The sequence below is a fragment of the Mytilus edulis genome, chromosome 10 (genome assembly GCF_963676685.1).
Source record: "Mytilus edulis chromosome 10, xbMytEdul2.2, whole genome shotgun sequence".
Lineage (NCBI taxonomy): Eukaryota > Metazoa > Mollusca > Bivalvia > Mytilida > Mytilidae > Mytilus > Mytilus edulis.
The window spans coordinates 72230288-72240358 of record NC_092353.1 but is presented as its reverse complement, the minus strand read 5'-3'; positions in this window follow the sequence as shown (position 1 = coordinate 72240358).

Genomic DNA, 10071 nt, shown 5'->3' with positions numbered 1-10071 from the left:
TGCAGATTCTACAGAGCCTCTTTATAAACCAAGCGACAATCCAACATACTCTTCAAAACCAATGGACAGACTAACTGACTTTACAAAAAGTTATCAAATGTACCAGGCTTATAATTCAGTACGCCAGACGCGCGTTTCATCTACATAAGACTCATCAGTGACGCTCATATCAAAAAAGATAAAAAGCCAACTATGTACAAAGTTGAAGAGCATTGATGATCCAAATTCATTAAAAAAAATGTACCAAATACTGCTAAGGTTACTTGAATAAGAAAATCCTTAGTTTTTCGAATGACTTATTTTGTTATAGCTCTTCATCTTTTATATAAGCTTTGGATTTTACATATTTTGGCCATCTGGTGCAGAAAAATTGGTACCGTTAATGTTATTGCACCGAAGTGTTGACTACTGGGCTGGTGGTACCCTCGAGGAAGAAACGTCCACCAGCAGTGTCATCGGTGTAAATAGTTACCAAAGGTACCAGGCTTAAAGTTTAATACGCCAGACGCGTATTTCGGATACATAAGCATCACCAGTAACGCTCAGATCAAAATAGTTGGAAATGCAAACACTCTTGAGGCCAAATAAAAATATATGTGTGGTTCCAGTAACCCGACCTTCCCTACTTTTTGGCCTCAAAAATAGCCTACCCTAAATATTTTATTGTCTTTTTTCATTAAGCACTGTTAAATTCAGAATGTTGCTCCCATAGACTCAATGTAAAAAAAAAAACATAAAATTAAAAAAATCCCTACCTACCTACCCTAACTTTTTTTCAGATGTAGCTGGAACCACACATACTTTTTTATTTGGCCTGATAAACCAACATTTATACTTTTTAAATCCTTTTTACCATCTCGATAGTTAAAAAGACTCTGTAAAATCTCTCGATAGACCAACAGACTCTGCAATCCCTATCGATAGATCAACAGACAGTTTAAACCATCTCAATAGTTCTGCAATTACTTAAAATCCTTTCAATAGACTTTGAGATTCTGCAAACCAACTAGATAGACTAATAGACGTTGCACACCCTCTCCAAGTAGATAACATACTCTGCTTACCCTCTTGACAGAACAATATACTTGTAAACCCTCTCGATATATCAACATACTGTGTTTACCCTCTTGACAGAACTATATACTTGTAAACCCTCTCGATAGACCGACGAATTCTGTAAACCAACTAGATAAATTAATAGACGCTGCATACCATCTCGATAGACCAACATACTCTGTTTACCTTCTTGACAGAACAATAGACTCGTAAACCCTCTCGATAGACAGACGAATTCTGCAAAACAAGTAGATAAAGTAATAGACGCTGCACAGCCTCTCGACCATCTCGGTAGACCAACATGCTCTGTTTACATTCTTGAGAGAACAATATACTCGTAAACCCTCTCGATAGACCCACTAATTCTGTAAACCAACTATATCAACTAAAAGATTCTGTAACTCTTTTGTCATATAAAAAAAAAAACAACACGAAAGGAAACCAGATATGATATAGAGCAACAAATGACAATCACGGCATTACAGGCTCCTGTCTTGCACGGGGAGTGGACATATATTTCGTCTTTAAATAATATATGCTTAATTATTTAGGCACATAAAGAATAGACATGTGTCAGGTAATCAACTTGGTTCAAAAAGGCATAGTGTGAACGGGGTATAACTTACCAAGTTTTACGCATGCGTCTAGATCTTAAACACTTCATGCACTCGAACCAGAACATAAGACAATACCGATTTAACTAAATCACTTTCTTGTGAAAATTTGGAATCTAAATTTTGAGAAAAAAAGTTAAATTTACAGAGATTGGTTTTTAACGTAACTTTCAACTCTATTGGCTATTTTGTTGGTATATTGTTTTGGGGTTGTTGGATGAAGCCGGATCCCCGTGGAGAAACAGGAAAGCTAACCAACCGAGACAAGATAAAACTCCAATGCACTTGCTATGTTCAAGGTTCGAACTCGCAACTTTAATGTTGACATACTTGTGAAACTGTAGTTACACAACTTGGCCACCAAGACCCCTATACCATTAGAAGTAACACCAGTTAAAAAAACATCGATTGAGATTGAAAAATGAACACTATCAATTATGAGCGTACGAAAACTTATATCATATACACAAATGCTTAAATTCGGATTTTGTAACAACAAAGTACAAATATAGCTTATATATAGTATACCTTTGACGTGCAGCATCCACAACAAACTAACAATACCGTAAATTGGGAAATTTTGTCGTCGGGATATTTGGGCGATTTTCACTCAAAAGGCATGATTTTTATTTTGGTGTGTGTAATTTTAGTGCTTCGCCCAATCGATGTGTTTAATACAAATTCATATTTTGTTTTCTTAACAATTTCATAAAATTGACAATTAAATAAATATTTTATATTGTCGGAATTTATTTTCAGATTTGACTATGCCTAAAAATAAAGGAAAAATATACAGAAGAGAATTATGATAACATAAGATATTCCCCCAATTATTTACATTACGATATTGTCGACCGGTTCTCTATTTTGGCGTTTCAATATTTAGTGTGTGATATATTTTGGTGAGTTTAATTTTGGCACTTTCATTTGAGGCACCAAATAAACCAAAATATAACTACAACCAAAATAACAAAATTTATGGTATCTTAGAAAGCAAGACTTTCTCAAATAGATGTATATGCATTTAATAAAAATCTTCAGTTGGTTACATTGTAACATACAAGAGTTCAGAAAACAAATAAAAATGTAGATTGGTGAAATGTGTTAATGTTAATAACTTAGAATTCAAGTTCAGAAGTTTTTCAAGTTTTTTCAAGAATTTAAGACTGAGCATCTAATATAAACAAATAAAAAGAAGATGTAATATGATTGCCAATTAGAAAACTTTCCATAAAAGACCAAAATGACACAGACATTAACAACTATAGGTCATCGTGCGACCTTCAACAATAAGCAAATCTAATGTTTGTTCTAAAAAAGGTGAATTTAATCCACTGCCAAAAATGATAACTAACAGGAAAGGTAAAGTAACATATAATCTACAATTGCACTGGCATGTAATTGTGAATATTGGAAAGCAAATCAAGTTAAGAAAATATTAGGTGAGAATAGAAGAATGGAGTTAATTGAAAGGTGCAACATTTAGAAATTCATTTTATAACTTCGTTTTGTATATGTGGGTTGTTACGTACATAAAAGTTTTCATATCTATGTACTGGAAAATGAACAAGGAATCAAACTGGTGGGTCGGCAATATTCTTGTTTTTCTTACTGGTGTGTGGACCCTGACATCGCAAGCTCCACATTCAAGCATGTTCTAAAAAAAACCGTCAGATGTCAGAACAATATCAAACAGTTCGCCTACATGTACAACTAACCGTTTTATATCAGTTCTCATAGAACATATAATAGTTAAATAGTTTGCATTTATAGTTAAACACCAACATTACATTACGTGTAGAGGTACTTTTAAAGACTTCTCGGTCAAGCATTCATTTGTTTATCATGTCATAGGAACGAGAGTAACAGGATAAATAAAATTACTCATTTATGAATGCTGTTTTTTCTTAATTAAACTCCCTTTAATGTCATGATAACGTGTTTTCTTTGGGGATTTTGGTTCCTGACACGGAAAATTCCCTTTTTTTAGAAGTATGATATTGTCGTAATCAATATATTTGCTGTCATCGGCATAAACAGGGGGCCGTGTCATCGAAGGTCTCTTAAACCGTAGGAGATATTTTTCCTCTTAGCCGTGTTATCGAAAATGTCTTATCCTAAGATTTCTCCTAATTTTGGTCCTAACTTTAAGACAACTAAAAACTGTCTTAGGATAGTCTTAAGATCATTTTAACTCTCAGAATAATTTTAATATGACTGCCGTCATCATGCATAGTATAGCAACCATTGGAATTTCGGTGGGGATAGGGACAATAATTGATATGAGAAACAACTTTTTTTTTCAAATTAAAAATAAGTGTTTTCGACTTGTTATGATAAAAGAATAGTTGTTTTTAAATTTGTCAACTACAACAATTGACTCGGTGAAATCAGACCCCCCCCCCCCCCCAAACCCGAAAACCGAGTGTTTTATTATGGTCCACTTTTCAACTCCACGAAGTTGTTTTATTTAACTGTGTTAAATGAATAATTTATGTTCTGAGTTTTAATACCACGATTACACGAGATTCCCCTTTGGAATCTTAACAGTTTGGTACTTTGATTTCGTCTCATCTCATTGATATTTATAACAAAACATATCTTTTACCGTATATCTGCATGTGTATACAATTTGTCGGTTTAAAATTTATTTATTTTGTTTTGAATGACATTTTCTTCTATGTTTTCTTCCTTTTACTTGATAAAAAGTATTTTCAAACTTATAATTTGATTACCTTATGTAACTTAACCCTACTTGTTTGTATATTCTTGTTAAAATAATTGCATCATTATGCCATGGCGGTTGAGTATAGTAAAACTTTCAGGTCAGGCCGGGTACATTGAAATAACGGACAATTAACAACAAATAATCCAATGCTGTGTAACCGGAGTGGAAGATCCAACTAGTTTCGTTTTCCCGTTGCTAATATCCAAGTTCTGCGATATTGGAAAAACTACGTAAAACACGTAAATATAAACAAGATGTTTATCTTAAAGGCACACATTATGGTTGAACATACGATTACATGAATAAATATACTAAAATACGGTGGTGGCTAATCTACTTGTCCTTACAAAGTTCCATATTTGAAAGCCAAACGGTATGAGCGTATGCTCATTTCAAATCCTTAGTATAGACTCCCCAGAACCCGGTGAGTGACGTCAGAACAGGAAGTCCCGACAAGGATAATTTCATTACCGAACTCGGAGGAAAGAGTTACGGAACTATAAGTCATAGAGTGGGGCGCTCATATTCGCCGTGGACACAATTTCGCCGTTTTATGATTTTGAGGTGTAAAAACTTCAAAGGATGGTTGAAATTGAAAAATATGCCGGAAAATTATATTCTTATAACAAATATGATAATTTTGAAAATGAGACCAAATTTCGGCACTTACCTCAAAGGACCGAAAAACGGACAACGATTTTCAGCCAATTTCCTGAATGAAAAAAAAAAAAACGATTTCAAAGAAGTATCGCCGTACCATCAGATCCCGGTTACGGGAATATTTTTTAAAAAATTAACGGAAAATCCGTGACACTCTGGTTTGCTTTTTTTTATAGCTGTGTTCTTTTTTCTCTTGTTTAGTTTGAAGAATATCGTTATTGTACAAATCTATATAATAATTAAGGGGTTTGATAGTATTTATTATCATAAAACTGTTGAAGTTGCTAAATTAAATCTAACAATTTTGAAAAAAAGTTACCCACATCCGAAAATAAAGTTACGGACAGTCTGATTATTTTTGACTAATAAGTTACGGACATCTTATGCATTTTTATACGCCCGTCAAAATTTTGACGGGACGTATTATGGTATACAAATGTCCTGTGTCCGTCCGTCCGTCTGTCCGTCTGTCCGTCTGTCCGTCTGTCTGTCCGGCGTAAACATGTCGCACCGTAACTTGAGAACGACTTATCTAAATCTCATGAAACTTAATATAGTTGTTTTTTATGATGGTCAAATGATCTGTATACTTTTTGGTGAAAATAAGATTTAAACTTTTTGAGTTACGGCACTTTGTAACTAAAACAGGGGTGTGTTTTTTTTCACATGTCGCACCGTATCTCAAAAACGATTCTTGATTATTGCTTAAAACTTTACACACTTCCTAGTTATATTAATCTTAATATCTGTATACTTTTTGGTGATGATTCAAAATTTCATTTTTGAGTTATTGAGTATTTTGTAAAAAAGGGGGAGGGTTTTTTACATGTCGCGCCATATCTCAAAAACGATTTATGATTATTGCTTAAAACTTTACACACTTCTTAGTTATATTAATCTAAAGATCTGTATACTTTTTGGTGATGATTCAAAATTTCATTTTTGAGTTATTGAGTATTTTTTTAAAAAAAGGGGGGGGGGTTTACATGTCGTGCCGTATCTCAAAAACGATTTATGATTATTGCTTAAAACTTTATACACTTCTTTGTTATATTAATCTAAAGATCTGTATACTTTTTGGTTTTGATTCAAAATTTTATTTAAGGGATATTTAGTTTTTTGTAAAAAAAAAAAACAGGGTTGTGGGTTTCACATGTCCTGCTGTGTCTCAAAAACAATATATGGTTATTGCTTAAAACTTTCTCAGAAACTATTTATGATTATTGCATAAAACTTCCACACAAGACGTCGGGCGTATCATGCGCTCATGGCGCAGCTGTTTATTTAAAAGTTGGCCTGGCGCTAATCTGAAGTCAAAATTAACACATTTGTAGTGATGGTAAGTGATTACTTTATTCAATAGTCCTTTCAATATTTACATAGATCATGAAAAACGTTCCAAAAAGTAGATTTCGTATCAACTATTATTTCAGCGAGTTTAGAGTCCGCCATCTTGGGCTGTGGGTAACTTAAGTTACCCACAGCCGTTTAAGCACAGTGATAGAGCTCTATGCAGACAAAACTGCGAGCCGACAGATCGAAATGCAAGTACAAAATGTACTTTTTAATCAATAACAATTTGAAGTATAATCAAACAAATTATTTGATTTTGTTTTTACTTTTTTATTTGACGTTCAGTTGTGCAAGACGGGTGCCTCGTTCAACGTGTTCTACTTATTTAATTTTACGTGCATCGTGATTTTCAAAGTCTTATTTTGCGTGCTCGGTATTTTTCAAATAAAATTCAAACACTTGGCAGGGATAGTCAAGAAATACTTTTTTAAAAGCCGTAAACCAATTACTAGTATATCATAAATGTACATATACTAAATCGGGAATATCAAGTAAAACAAAGAGTTAATATATAAAAGAAGACAGTGACTCAGTCACCAAAGGTACAAATAAAAGTATTTATTTTTCGTGCAACGTTCATAACAGAAATTATTTCACGTTCAAAGTGAAATTATGTCTTGTTTCACGTTTTTTTTCGTGCAAGCACCCCCCCCCCCCCCCCCTTTTACCACCCTCTTAGAACGGCAATGAGTATTCCCCATATAAACATTCATTCTGATGTCAGGTGCTTTGACGTCGAAAATATGACGTCATATTATAAACATGGCGTGATAAATCGCCGACTTCCTGAAAATTGAAAAGCCATAATAAGCTTTATAAAACCTGGATAAAATGCAATCAAATATTTAATTTCGCTGTGGTGCCTGGTGGTGTCCACAAAAATGTTTGTTTTCCTTTGATGCAAGAACAGCATATTTCCTCTGTAACGTGAACAAAATGCTCACCTTGTGCTCCAATTTGGAATTTAAAATCTGGAAATCTAATTTCAATTTCTGAAGGTAAGTTACCTTTCATTATTTTATTGTACAAAACGATATTCAATTATAATTGATGCAGCTCTACTGGTCATTGTTTGACCGGCACACACAGCGGAAATGATAAGTAGGCGACCAATAAACTGTTCGATTTTGACTTCTAGGGATACAAAATTCCCTTTCATTCCAACCATATCGCCGAAATAATGTACAAACACACATTGTTTGTTTAAGTTATTGTCCTCAAATATCCCTCGGACGAGCCCCCAATGTAACGGCCGGGCACGTGCCAGAACAGAAAGTCCCGACAAGGATAATTTCATTACCGAACTCGGAGGAAAGAGTTACGGAACTATAAGTCATAGTAAAGTTAACCAATTTCCCCAAATAAATAGGATAAACCAGTAAACAAAGTGACCACCATTACGTACAGCTGTATAGTCATGTTAAGGCACAGTCGCGTGAAGATTTCATAATTATAGCGAAAAAATGGGGGAAATAAAATATTTTTAGTAGTTTTATATAGAATAATAGAAAATTTCACGACAAAGAAGCTAGAATCGTGGCAAATATATAAGACTTGTAGGTTCAAAAGTCATCGATGACAACAAAAACATCTTTTGAGTCGATTTAAGCAGCCAGAGGCGTTTACTTGGCACCCGTTGACATCAAATTGTCAATGTTTACATTTTGGCGCAAAAAACGCATTTCACGACTTCTCTATTATTCTATATAATACTACTAAAAATATTTTTATAGTTGATAGTTGTGGGCATAAAAGTTATGGGACGACATCAAAAGTTCAATGCAGGATACACTGACCCTCCCCCTTTTCCTCTCCTCTTAACTTAATTTGGAAAACATTTGATGGACTAATATGGATATATGTAAAATCGATTTCAAATTAACAAAACTTGCAGCAACTTTTACCCCCCCCCCCAAAAAAAAAAAAAAACTATTTGAAGTAAGTTTTTTATCCTACATTTATCTTTTGATGTCATCCCTAAGTTAATCACTGTGTTCTATCATTGATTATGGTCAGTCCCAAAGTGTTACAAGACAAAATGATTTTTTGTAAAAAGATGCTATTAAACAATACTTTCTTCTTTGGAGTTAAACAAAAAAAATATTTTTGTGTTTTACAGTAATGACAAGATGAACACATAACGCCCATTTCTGTAAAAACGAGTTCGGGGACATACCAATTTTAATAGCTCATTATAATGCAAATAGTTAAATCCTTAAGTTCACAATTTTTTTTTACAAAAACGGTGGACCTGGAAAAGGGATATTTGTGGCTTTTTGTTGCCATGGCAACAGGTTTTATTTTAACCCAAAAATTAAAAAATCTTTTTTTTAGGAACTTTTTAATGATTTTTTTAATTAAAATTTATTATTAATGAATGGACCACAATTATTTATACATGTTTTGTTCAGTTTTATTATTTTATAGTCTCTCGCATACATTATCATTTCAGAAGAATTCAAATACAATTTTCCCTAAAAATAGTAAAAAATCGGAATTTTGAGCTTTTTACCTGAAAAAAAAAACAGGAGGGCGATGTTCGATTTTTTTTCATTAAATGATTGGGTACTCCTCCCTGAACAAAATGATGTATCATATTGGTATAATATCACTAAGAAAAAAATCCAGGTTTCATGCAAACCTTACCTTAAAGAAAATATCCAAGTAAATTGACTAATCTATGATTTATTAAAACTCCATTTCAAGAATATTTACATAATATACAGTTTACAAAATGCAGATTAAAAGATTCATCGGTACATCACTTTCACAAACGAATTTCATTGCAATCCGCATCAACATAAGCAACAGCGTCCAAAACTGTGCACACCACAAAACAACCACGCATAGTAACTTATACTGAGCAGACAAAATATCAAAACTAAATACAGTTGAATAGTAATGTAACACAACTTTCCATGAATCTATAAGTCCTTCCAAGATCTGCTAAAATCTGACCAGAATAACAAAATCCTTTTTAACGTTTCATATTGTATTGTTTTTATCTCGCATTCAATTCTCCTTAACACTAAAACAGAGGGCTCTTATATACCTATGATCTCCAAATCAGTATTTTCCAACTGGCCTAAGTAATCTCCAAATATTCTACAACTGATCTAAATGATCTCCAAATATTCTCAAACTCTTTATTTACAAAAATAAAACATACAAATTATATAAAAGTATTTACTACGTGATCTTAGAGAACATGCTATGTATGTTTAATCGGTAGGCACTTAAAGTTAACCATCGAGGGACGTTAACTACCGAGGGTAGTAATGAATATTCATCTTTACCGGATGATTGACAGCGATGTAAATAAAAACATGAGAGTGATTACCGTGTGTCAACGTCATATCAAATTAATTCAATTTAATTGTTAGAAATACTGTTTTCTGCTGAAAATTAATAAATAAATAAAATTGAATGGAATGGAATGGAATTGAGCTATGTACAATACAGTAAATATTAGCAATTAGAATTAGACGGTAGACAAGCATATTTGGCCTATTGATTCTTTTTTGCATGCCTATTTGGTTATATTATAATGCACTAATTGTTTTGATACTGTTTAATGTTTAAATAAGACCCATATGTGAACCATTTATGCACTTTTAATATAAAGATCAGATTCACACAGGATCATACAGTTCGAGCTAA